The sequence below is a fragment of the Carassius auratus genome, unplaced genomic scaffold (assembly GCF_003368295.1).
Source record: "Carassius auratus strain Wakin unplaced genomic scaffold, ASM336829v1 scaf_tig00009534, whole genome shotgun sequence".
Lineage (NCBI taxonomy): Eukaryota > Metazoa > Chordata > Actinopteri > Cypriniformes > Cyprinidae > Carassius > Carassius auratus.
In genome coordinates, this window is record NW_020524040.1 from 115,051 (window position 1) to 129,012 (window position 13,962).

General features: G+C 36.5%; 1 pseudogene; it reads right to left on the minus strand.

The window, feature by feature from the left end:
* Window positions 1–329: 329 nt before the first annotated feature.
* Window positions 330–13,714, minus strand: LOC113072573 (runt-related transcription factor 3-like; annotated as a pseudogene).
* Window positions 13,715–13,962: the final 248 nt, after the last annotated feature.

Sequence of the window (13,962 nt, forward strand, 5' to 3'; positions counted from 1 at the left end):
CAAAAGCAAATGAATTGTCATGAAGCAAGAAAAAAAAAATTGCTGGTCTATCTTTGGGTTATAGACACTGTTTCTACAAATGGAGAACCTGCAGCTAAAGGGTGCATCTCACCAAAACATGTCCAGATCACATTTCACCCTAAAATCAAAGCAAAAAAATATTTTTGCATGACGAACATGATGCCTATATTTATGTAAATTTAAATGATTTGCAAATGAAATAATTTAAATTTAAGCATCATTTTCTTCATGCAAAATATAATTTCTCATTTCTTATTAAACATGACCTGAATATGTTCCTGACAGGTTTTGTGATATTCACCCTGAAATCCGTTTAAATGAACAAACCCATTGGCATAACATCTCACAAAGCTGACACTGCCCCACACTTGCATTATATGATCATTTCAAGACTGTCTCAGCAAGTTTGGAAAGTACCTGAAACTCGTGGCTAGCATTTTTGTTCATCATCATATTTACACACTGAAAGTCCCACAGTCCGCAGCTCTGTGAAGCTCTTTCATATTGTTTACAGGAACTTCCTTGTGATTGCAAAGCACTCTGGGAATTACAGCTTTCAGGCAGAATGGTTTGTAAGGCTGGATGAATTGGCTTTTTTCCGTGACAGGCTCATCAGAATATGTCCATGAAGCACCTGACATTTTTTCTTTGGTTTTTCAGCTTTTTTAGTAAGAAAAGTTGCTGATATATTACTATGGGATGCCTTTTCTTATTATTTTTCAATTATAATCTTTCTATATACACCTAATTTTCCTGTTAGACTTGTGTCCTCCTTTAGTTTTGATCAACGGAGGTCCATTTCTGTCCCGTATGGCGCGTTCAGAGCAAAAGCTCTTTCATTTCTGGTCTGGATCACTTTGGTTGTCTTAGAAGCGATTGTCATGTCATAGAAACGAAGAAACAAAACGATCAAACATGCAAGACTTTTCACCTTAAATTCGACCTCTTTTTTCTTCACTATTTCTCAGTAAGGCCTCCAGACGGACTCGTCTATGCGTGTGGATGCACTCATCGCTGTGGGCGAGTTGCTGTGGCTACCGTCTGCATCCACACCATCGCTCTGGTTGCCGAGGCTGGCGTTGAGCAGGCTGTTGTTTCCAGCGCCAGTGCCTCCGGCTCCGCCCGTCCCGGTGCAGGACGTCAGCATGCGAGAGGGCGACCTGTCGCCTCCCGATCCGGTGCCACCGGTTGGAACCATGGAGAACTGGTAGGAGCCGGATCCAGTGCCGTAGTACAGGTGATACGGTGAGGAGTTGGTCTGGAAGTGGGAGTTCTGGTTCTGGTTGCCGGGGTATGGAGGCGGAAGGTAGGTGTGGTAGCGGCTGGAGGTGGGCATCCCGGTCACGCTGAGACCACCGATTCCAGTGCTGGACGGGTTGGCAGAGTAAGTGAAGGGACCCGGATAATGCATGTGTGAATCAGAGAAGCGAGGAGCCGTTAATGGAGAGAGAGACGGGAAAGATGACCTCTGAGGGAACAGATCTGTACCTGGACGACAAAAATAAAGAAAGTGTCACTTTAACATTTAAACAACAAAAAGAGTAACAGAATGCAAGTCATGTCAATATGATTCCATGCTTTTCCATGATACCTAAAAACATTTACATTTTGAATAATTTGTAAAAAACAACTACTGCCTCTGAACTGCCTAGTGTCACGAGTGAACTCCACATGAACGATTGAGAAACTATTAAAGTAAAAACAGTTCGTGCAAGCCTATTATGAGTATGCTCTGATGTCTGGAGTTTCATTTAGCGTTCAAGTCCTGTGCGTCAGAATTTACGAACAGGTGTAAGAGAAACGTCTGTGCACCTGCACACAAGCACAAAATGCTGCCTGTTTCTGGCTTTATTTTTCTGCTTATTGGCCACATGTGAGCAGGGGCTGCTGGGATACTGGAGCAGACTTTGGCATGCCAGTGCCTGAGGGAGGAGAATGGCGTCTGTGCGTGCCACCGACTCATTTAAAACATTCTCCCCCCATTCATCTGGGCCACTGGGTCCATTTGCAAACAGAAACAGAGAAAGAGAGAGAAAAACATACAGTTTCATTTTGATTTCCTCAAACCATGCTCTCCCTCTCTCTTTCCCTCAGAGGGGTTTTGACTTTCTCTTTTACCCGTTTGGGGGGCCAGAATCTGATTTGAACTAAGGAGAATTCAAGGTTTCAGCTGCCGTAGATTGAACTGAAATGGCAAGAAATTCCTGCCAGTCTACACAGTTTTACTCATGCATACACACACACACACACACACACACACACAAACACACACACTCGTTTGTTTTTGTGAAAAGTGGGGACATCCCATAGGCGTAATGGTTTTTATACTGTACAAACTGTATATTCTATGGCCCTACACCAACCCTAACCCTAACCCTCACAGGAAACTTTGTGAATTTTTACTTTCTCAAAAAAACTCAATTCTGTATGATTTATAAGCGTTTTGAAAAATGGGGACATGGGTTATGTCCTCATAAGTCACCCTCTCCTTGTAATAAAAGTGTGTCATTCCCATGTCATTATACAGAGTTGTGTCCTGATATGTCACAAAAACAAGAGCACACACTCATACACACACACACACACGCACCATACGAGATTAATTACTCGAAGCGGAAATCTGACAAACGATTTGAGAAACAGCTGCAGACCAGATATAACACCCAAACTGTAGAGGCTGTTCACCCTCATTACCCTCACAGACACACGTTCACTCAGACTCAGTGTCTCCCTCTAGTGCCTGACAGGATACTTACAACATGAAAGTTTCCAGAACAGAGGTTATCAAACTTTTCAAGCCCCTTGGTGGCTTAACCACAAAATATTTATTTATTTATTTTAATAGAAGTAAATTTCTTACACTCAGTATTATTTTTTACACTCACATTGACCTTCTCATGTTTTATATTAATATCAATATTACCATTAATATCAATGTTAATATTATTAAAGTCTATTATTGGGAAAATAACTATTACAATTGATACTAATCAACATTCTTAATAAGTAAATATTCATAAAAATACACTTTTTTATTTTATAATAATATAAAATAAAAGTAATGGATTTAATGTTGAACACACTTTTATCCTCACAAGATGTTTAGGTTTCTCTTACAAATTTGCAGTGACGTTAAATATAAATATTAATAAAATTGTTATGGGGAATATAACAGACATTTCTAAAGAAAAATATGAAATATTAATAAATTAATATAAAAACGGTTTTGGGAAAAAAGTTCAGCATAAACAATATTAATAGTAATTATTGTTGTTTGGAAAATAACAGACATGTTTAAAGAAAAATATTAAATATTAATACATTTTATAAATCAATTAATATTAATAAAAAATAGTTAATGGGACAAGTTCTACAGAAACAATATTATTATTCATTCTAATGCAAATATTTGAATGCTAATATTAATAAAATATTTCAAGGGACGTTTGGTCTTGGCACAACTAAGCCATGACTAACTGAGGGGGAAAAAATCCTTCTGTGCAGTCAATGGCAGTTACGGCCATAAGGTGGGAAAAAGCACTGTTTTAAAGTTCAGCATTAATTTTTCTAAATGAAAATAAATGGAAAAAATGTACATTCGGCTGTGAACGGCCCCTATCAAATGCTGTTATCCTTCCCCCATTGTGATTTGGCCCATCACAGCGATCAGTTCAGTTCCACTAGCCCACAGTCAAGCGTGTAACCCGGATCCCTAAAGAGGTCTGCTTCATTTGACTGCTGTAGAAACTGATTTTGTTTGTTAACAGAAGAGCAAGCAGTAGCTAGGCGGCAGGAATTGTGCATGTTTTGTCTGGGATCAGGATTCTGGTGAGGATGCAAATCTCGACCCTCACCTGGAAAATGGCAATGCAAAAACCGACGGATTACACCTGGACCAGGCAAATCATGTGGCCAGGAGAAAGAAAGACACGGAGACATAAAGACTGAAATATATACTCCAAACTCTTTCTAATCTAATCCAGTCATGTATATTTGCTTCAGAATATAGGATATCAAAAATACCACATGTCCAACAATCATACAATGATGTGGATCCCAGACTTGTGTTCTAGTTCATGGTTTGAGTTTCTACTATGTGGTTTTATGCTCAACTGGTGACACAAACCCACAGGAACCAACCAAACAATCACTAGATGTAGCTTCTAACTATTATTTTTAACCAAATGGTGTTGCACAGTGAGTATTAACATGTACCACTAGCGTTTGGTCATTTGTCTGAACATCTACAATTTAAATAGTTTTTTATACCAGGTACATTCTTTTTGTAAAATATCTTGCTTGTAAAGCATGTTTGTGCTTTATATATAGACTGAGCTTCGAGACACTGATTTTTATTGATTTTTATGAAGCTAATATATGTGTGTGTGTTTATTTATTATATATAAATGACATTATTATAGATAAAAGATAACACAAACACACTTTATAAGCAAGATATTTCACAAAAAGAATGTTGAGAACAATACATATGCTAGTACAAATGTAGATGTTTGGAAAAATCATGGTGGCAATCTCATTTATTTGTACAAATGACAAACGGATGGTTTCCAAGCAGGTAGAAAACTGGAGCAGGGCTGAAATGGCTAAATGTTTGCACGGGATGTTGATGAATGATAACTGAAGGTAATGGCATATCGCTCCAACAGGCAGAGAACATGAGACTCAGGCAAACATGGAGATCTTGTGTGTTTATGTTAGAGCTGTAGTCCATAAGACAACACGGCACGTCGCATGCAAACTAGCTCATCTCGGACATGTCTCATACATCAGGACGGCTCAGGTTACCATTCACAAACATCTGATACTGTACTGGAGATTTACAAATCAGGTCGTTGATTCAGGACCTGGATCACAATGAAATGCATTTGTGAAAAAATCAGGAATGCCCTTTTTTTTCTCCAGTGAGGAATTTTGAACGTATTGACTCTAAAATCCATTTGTTGAAACGACTGCATTATTATTGATCCAAAAATCACAATTATTAAGCAGCTTTAGCTGTTGTAGGACATTAAAAGGAATCAATATTCTTTCAGAAGCAATTACTATGAAATATAAGAACTGTTGGATCTTGTTATTTCTGTAGGCGTTTCTGATCATTGCCATTAAGAGCGGTGAGTCAACATAACACTCACGCAAGTCTGCAGCACAGAACCCACAGCACAAGTTAGATCTATTTAATATTCCAATTGTTCCTCATGGACAGCAATGGAGAGCAAAATAAAACTCCTCTACTACTCAGATGTTTCTCCTAAGAAAAAAACCTCAATAATCTCCTCCACACAAATGCAAAAATTTGTTCAAGTTCTTCTAAACCCAAATGATCTGAGATTTTAACACTGACACAATAAACTTATATTTTAAGGACTTTTAAGAGAAACATCTGAGACAAAATAAGTACTTAAAGGGATAGTAATACAAAAAAGACCAAAAACGTTTATTGTTTCCTCACCCTCATGTTATTCAGAACCAGAATACATTTATTTCTCATGTGACACACAAAAGAAGAGGTATGCGAACAGTTCTGGGTCCCACTGACTTCCAAAGTAAAAGAAAAAATATATATAAAAATTATAATCTTCTTTTGTGTTCCACAGAAGAAAGTCTTGGGGGAGGGGGGAGGGGGGGGGTGAATAACGACATAATTTACATTTCTCTTTGAATCAAACATTTAAAAACTTCATTAAATCTTATGATTTTAAAATGATTTTTTAGGGGAAATTTTACATTAGTGTATACTAATCAGATTTAATATTGACCTGAGGTATGCTGCGAAAAGTTCAAATCCATATTTGGCAGTTCTACAACAAATCTGGGAATTGTGCAACAAAATCTTGCCTTCCAAACATGTTTCTGTGTGTGTGTCAATCTCTCTTTGGCCTCGTGCACACTGTAGAGTATCAAGAGAGACACCCACAGTTAAATGTTGGAGTGAATACTCTTAATTACCCTGTGATGGTTGACAGTGAAAGACTGTGAAAAAGAGACATGTATTTTGAAGAATGTTCATGTTCACATAAATTGACTTCCATTTTATTTTTGTCTATTAGGGATGTACGACAACTTATAATTTGCGATATACCAGTTATAATTCTCCTCATGATAAGAATTAGTCTTCCCGTGATCAGAACGATAAAATCTAGTTGTTACAGTATTTCTGTATGCCACCGTGCAGAGCAAAACGGTGTAAGGTGGACGTGAAACAGAGGGGGTTTATGGGTAAATAATGAGCTACCTCTACAATCTGGAACTGATTTGGTCAGGGCTGTAACGTGCAACAAAAAAAATCAATCTGTGCGATAAATGTACTACACTAGCACATATGCGATACAGTTTTGCATGTGACTTTTTACAAACCTCTTGTCCAACAAAGAGATTTATTGACATACTTTTACTCCAAATTCACTTCATACCATTAGTGGCATGAAGTATTTGAAATAACTTCTTTTTGTAACCCGATGAGGTTTCATATCACAGAATGAGGCAGAAATCATACTATTTTATAGTTTATAAAACAGTTTAAACCGTGATAAAGTCTATGTTGATTAGCATTGCATTCTAAATATACTTTATTCTTAAATACCTAAGATGGTTTAAGAAAACAAATAAACATATTGTCACACTTGTGTGTTTAATGCCTTCATGTTTGATTAGTTTAAGCATTTTTATCTTCTTTTTACTCGGCTACAGCAATAGCTATGTCTTTGTCCATATTAGGGATTTCCTGGAATGTCATGAGTTCTCTTACTTCTGTGATGCATTTGTGGAATTTCTGTGTGAGTGCGCCCTCTAGCGTCCAGTATGAATGAAAGAGACTGCATTACGTTTGTGCTCACAATACTCTATTTTGGGTAAAAACAGGAAAGATAATAATTCTCTCTAAAGAAACAGAATTTTTTTTGTCTCTCAGTGGATGCATATTAGTTATCATAATTTATATCATTATCGCAATAATTACCAGAAAATATTGTGATATAGTCCATATCTCCCATCCCTATTGTCCATACTACGGAAGACAATGGGAGCCAAAACCGTGAGGTCACCAATATTCTTCAAAATATCTTATTTTGCATTCCACAGATAAAAGTAAAGCATACAGGATTGGAATGACATTAGAGTGAATAAATGATGACAGAATTAGAATCTTTGGCTGGACTATGCCTTTAAACATATTTGTAAACTTTTGATTCCAAAATGATTTTCTTTACAACAACATAAAGGAATCTAATCTAATATTGACTGACCTGAAGTATGCTCAGAATTTGTATAGAAGTTTGTGTACCGAACTAAATTAAACACACAGTAGAGGAGTGACAATATTTTTAGCTGCAGTGTGGCTTTTAATAAATGTCAATTATTTCTTCACCTTGCAGAGCATGAATTCTGATGAAACTGCCATTTGGTGTTTTGAAATATGTCACCTGATACACAGCGAGTCTATTAGAAATTATAAATCAATCAAAGTGCAATTAAAGAAAGCTATAACTTAAATGTCACAGGGGCTGGTGTGACAAAGAGAATCTTGTGTGTGTTGGAGATAAAAATGACTCAGCTGGTTTGGATGTTTGGGGTTTGCTGGAACAGGAAGGGCAGGAATTCTGCATCGCCGTGGGGAAGGAAAACCGTGCCAGAACCAGGTACGTGGCTGTGTGTCCATGGCAGCCAGAGTTTGTGTGAATGTTTTCAAGTAAGAGTGTTTATATGTGTGTGTGTGTGCCGAATCAAGAGGGTGTGTGTGTGTGTATTTCATACACTAAGAATGTTTATAGATGTTTCTGGGTCCATGCATGTGGATGCGTGTGTGAGCAAAAGCAGATCATTTTTTATTATCTGTTTGTTTCAGCCCCTCCACAAAATGCTTTGTTCTGATTAGATTATTAATTTTATGATTCACCTATTATGAGGGAAAAACACCCCCACACACATCATCTGAGGGGCAGTGGTGTGTGTGTGTGTGTGTGGTTTTTGATGATCTGTTTGTTACAGTGATTCATACTTTCTTTTAACTACCAACAACATATAAGAGCACCACTGAACGATCATGGAAAATAAAAGTATATTTCTGAAACAGTATGGCTAAGAAATAGATCAAGACGAAATGGAAATAAAGAAAGTCAAAGTAAGACTGTTTCTTACTTGACCAGCGTAAGTCGTCTTCCACTTTGCAAGTCTTCAGTGCAGGAGGGTCAATCTGATCTGGCCATAATGCTACAAAAAAAAAAAAAAAAAAAATGTAATCACTCGTCATTTCCTTTTTTTTACACTCACTCTCTCTTTCACACACACACACACACTAATATATATATATATGTTAATTTATCAAACCAAAATATGCATTAACAGTTTATAATTGAGGCACAATGTGATATAAAAAAAATCACAAAATTATTTATCAATTATTTAGTATATTTTAGATATTTATATATTCCCTTTTAAAAGTTGCAGTAAATGTAAATCTAAATAAAAAAAAATATATAAAATAAACATAATAAAAATATTTTTCATTTATATACAGCAAAAAATAATCCAGAATATTAAACAAATGCATCAAACCAAAATGTTAATTAATGCAATAAATTATAAAGTGCTGTGTGATATCATTAAAAGAAAACTTAATGTTTTATATCCTTTTGATAATATTTAAGATTTATATGATGACATTGTATTTGCTATTTAAATTGCTGTAAATTAACACAAATATTAATAATAAAATAAACATTTTTGTTTACAAGCTGCAATATTCTGAGATATTTTAATGAACAGAGATTTACCAAACCAAAATATGCATAAATGGAATAAATTTATGTGTGTGTATTTGTAGGATTGTGACACAATTAATTTGTCCACACACGTTCAATGTGATAGAGATGCTAGTTTTTATCAAATGAGCCGAGAAAAACAAACATGAAATCTTATGCTGGTGTCACATCACACACACACACAAACACACACACATAGAACCCCATCTGTCAAAAAGTGTGGTTGAGTAGATAAAGATAAAGAAAACTTTATATTGCTGACGAGCCAAGAAAAGTATCAGTGTGTCAAGAGGAATGAAGGTGTGTGTGATCAGATATCTTATCTCTAGCGTGTGGTGCCTGTATGTGTGTGCATGATCTGAATGCTTTAAAACACAGCAGTCTCTCTCTTTAACAGTCACTGCACGAGTCTAAAATAAGATACTTTGGGATTTATAGAGCATGTTTGTGTGTGTGTGTGTGTGTGTCAGTGCACTGAACTGCCAATTTGACATGCAAATAAATCCTGTTTACTCTTAAACCGAGATCAGATAGTTGTTACAAGCTAATTGCTGTGACAAACACACATACACGTTTGAGATACGAGACGTATGTGAGTCGATTTTTACATTTTCGGAGATGTGAATGGTGCTTGTCCATGCAAAACCTAGATTTTGTTTTCTAGGGTGGTTGATTACTAGTCCAGGACAAAAGCTTGCGTCCCTTCAATGCAAATCTATGGGAGTTTGTTTTTAACTTGAAGTATCGTTCATGTCTGTAACTCCAAAGTTTAATACTTCATGTTAGGAGTTTGAATAAATCTTGAGCAATAGTAGTAGTGATGCACTAACAACATGGAGTTCTCAGACTCCCTCTCTGGTTTTCACCGCACAATGATACATTTTTCAGTATAAATGCTCTTGTTCAGGCCACAGCTGGTGCTTCTGCTGAAAATAAACATCTCCCTCAAATATTTTGATTGGCTGATACACAGCGTCAATAACAGACAGACTTCTACCACTATTAAAGCAGCATGTCACAGAAACAGTCTGTGAGCAGTACAATATGTGAGCTTTGTGCATCTCTGAGAGGACTAATGCCACTAAAAGTAGCAATGTAACTTAATAGTAATATGACTTTAAAAATATAAAATATAATTTGCAAATCTGCTCTAAAATATATATTATTTTAAGTGTATATAATACAATATGCATTTAAAGCAATAAACAATATAGTATTATTGTGCAGAGAAGAGAATGGAGAGTAAGAGAACTGGCTTTCCTCAGAATTGGCAAAATATAAAAATATGATAAATTAAACAATTATTATAATTATTTTTTTTTTATAGGCAATGCCTTCATGCAGTTTCAGGGAGAGAGTGACAGACAAATTTTAACAATGCCAAAAAAAATAAAAAATAAATAATACTAATAACAAATGGTCCATAATGTAGACTTTCTTGTCATTATGCAAAATAATGACTCTTTTGCACAGACATATTTCATGTGCATGTCTGTTCTGCAGTGTGTGGGATATGCATGAGTGCATGAATACACGCTGCCAAAATAAACACACCGCTCTGCTCGCACCTCTGTGTGCTTGTTATTTTTTATCTTCATTAAACTCCCTCTGCATTTTCTTTTATTCTTCATTCGTATTTATTTCTGTCTGAAACATGTTGCTGCATGATAACGAAAGCTGAATTTAATTCGCCTCCCTGCTCCACCGGCATGACAACAGGTGTGTGTACGTGTGTGTTCGTGGGACGGTGTTGTGTGCTTTGATAAATCTGTTTAAGTATGAACCATGTCTGTGTTTGTGCTGTGAATTTTGTAACTTAATATCTGTTTACAGTCATCAACAATCTGCTAACCTCAAGACTCCAGGATGATGCAGTCAACAATCACACACACACACACACACACACACACACACACACACACACACACACACACACACACACACAGAGTTTGCATCATTCAGGTGGAATGAGAAACCATCTAATTACCCTGCGATGAGTGTGGTAAATCTGATTAAACATGCCTATTTTACACATGTCTGTCCGCAAACTTCATACCACACAGAGCTGTCTGACAGAATCTCTTGAGACTTAGGCATAAAGATGAAGTTGGGACGACGAGAGAGACAGACAGCCAGCCAGAGAGACAGTGCCCTGAGGTGAGAGATAACTATGCTAATATCAAACAATGAGGTTTTGATGTATCACACACACTCACACAGCACTGTTAGACAAGCAGTCTCCTGACAGCTAAAGCTCTGTTAATGTGTTATGTCTGCTTCAGAAGTGTGTGTGTGTGTCGGCAGTCTTGGTCTCTTGACAGCACCACGAAGACATAATTCCTCTTCTAATCCACCAGCAGATATGGATACTAGATGTGCTTCACTAGCTCAAGCACACTCCTGATGCGGTAAGCGTAAATCTCCCATTCTTCTCGCGCTGAGCTCTGGATGAGTCACAGCTTTGGTTTTGCAGGAATGCTTGTGTAAGCGTCCACCCTTCAGAAATCAGGTCAGTCTGATGGAGGAATTTACCAAAAACCCCAAACAAAAACACCAGCGATACATTCACTGGCTCACTGTGGATACACTGCTCATCAATAATGAAGGTTATGAAACGTAACCACATTTTTATGGGGTCCGGTTGACCATTACATTATGTCCTAAGCAGACACAAGTTACAAAACAAAATTATATATCTGTTGTTTTAAATTTATATATAAATGTTTACATTTATTCAGCAAGGATGCATTCAACTGATTAAAAGTGTGATTAAAGGCATGCTAAAAATATATATGTGACCCTGGAGAACAAAACCAGTCTCATGTCTCTGGGGTATATTTGTAGCAATAGCCAAAATTATAGATTTTTATTTTATGCCTAAAATCATTAGGATATTAAGTAAAGATCATGTTCCATGAATATATTTTGTAAATTTCCTACCGTAAATATATTAAAACGTAATTTTTTATTAGTAATATGCATTACTAAGAATTCATTTGGACAACTTCAAAGGTAATTTTCTCAATATTTAGATTTTTTTGCACCCTCAGATTCCACATTTTCAAATGTGTATCTCGAACAAATATTGTCCGGTCCTATTAAACCATACATCAAAGGAAGGCATATTTATTCAGCTTTCAGAGGATGTATAGATCTCAATTTCAAAAAATTGACAATTAAGACTTAAGGTTTTGGGTCACATATAAAAAAATTATTTTTATTAAATAAATGCTGTTCTTTTGGTCAAAACATCTATCTAGTATCTATTCATCAAACAATATGAGGAAAAATGCAAAAATATGAATCAGCACCCAAATCATCATATTATTGAGCAATATACCGGCATATTAGAATGATTTCTAAAGAATCATGTTACTTTGAAAACTAATTGCTGCTGAAAAAATCAGCTTTGTCATCAGAGAAATAAATTACACTTTAAAGTAAAAATTTTAACCTATACAAATATTTATAAAAATATTAGTTTTTACTGTATTATTGGATAAATAAATGCAGCCTTGGGGAGCAGTACAGACTTATTTAAATTTTTGTTTAAAAAATCACTTTTTGTTATAACAAATATATTTTTTTTTAGAAAAGACACCTCTTGAAGTTGTTTTTCACAATTGTTAGTCACACATAAATCACTACATAATTCTCATACGGTGTTTACTTAAAAACCAATAATAAGAATGGAACCAATGAGATTTGAATGTGGGTGGAGCTACCTAACCTGACCTGATAGAAATAGAAGCTAAGTGACTGACAAAATCAATGTTGTACACCCATCTGGTTTTAACATTCTATCAGAACTTACAAGCTTACTGTAAGGCATAAATGAATAGGATTTGGTTCGCTTTTTTGGATTTGCGAATGGTCAAAAAGAATGAAAAAAAGATAAAAGAACTGCAGCGGGACATGATTTGACCTTTGGGAACATTTGGTCTTTCTCGCTTTTTGATTGATCGCAGAGAGAGATGTGTGTCACGACTGCTTAGATAATCGTAAACACACGACAACTCTGTTTGAGTTTTTAAGAAAATATGAGCGATTCTGCCTACACTACAGATGCAGTGAGCAAACAAAGATAAATAAAAAAGGCGTAATGTTTTATAAAAAATGACAAAATCAAAGAAGTTTGATATATAAGATTTCATTGTGTATCCAGCTTACAAACAGCATCCAACTTAGAAACCGAGAGAAGTAAGGAATAAATCCATAGGTTTAGGACCCGAATGATTGAAAGAACTAAATAAGACTCATTTGAAGCTCTTGATCTTAGATGAGAGTTGGAGTGAGATGTGAGTCAGACGGCTGTAAACACACACCAGTCTGAGTTCTTTTGAAATGTGATTCAGTCTACTCTGCAGAAACAGTGAGCAAACAGAAATGAATAAAAGAAGCACATTTCAGCAACACACACACATTACCGAAACGGGTGCGGTGGTGAAATCTGCCTGGGTGTGTATGTCTATTTTGAAATAGAAAGATAGACTGCGAGCGAAGTGCATACGTGCTTTTGAGAGTGTGAGAGTTTTGCTGGTTTGCTAGCAGACATCATGCTCAAAAGGTCTTTATATGCATCTGAGAACGAATCCTCAGCCACAATCGCACACGCTGACGTGGGAGCACAGCTTGAGAGGGCTTGCTAGATTCCAGACATCGAGGTGCGAGTCGTTGTGATGAGTCTGAACGTCTGACTCACGCAAACACATACACTGGATCTGTAGGGCATCTAGTGACAAAACACGCACCTGGTATCGGTGTGGAGTTGGAGGGGTTGTAATGGGTCTGGTGGGAGCGGGTGGTCCGTTGCCAGGGTTCATCCTCATGCTGGCCCTCTGGAAACGCTCGATGTCACTCAGGCGATCGGTGAACTGCTTATGAGGGTCGTCCGGCTTCACTCGGTGACCTGCAGAGAGATGGAGAGAAAAAGCAATGGGTTATTAGGATAGCAATATCCCAGGTACGATAAAAGTTAAGCATAATAAATCAGAATGATGCTGGCACAATGAACCAGAACATAAAATTTTGTTCTCAAGCCTAAGTTTCTGAAATGTGAAAACCTTAATGACTAATTTCTGAAAAAATAAATCAATCAATCAACGTGTCACGTAACACATCTGGTCATTTTGTTTATGCACATGGAATTTCTGGTTATTTATTA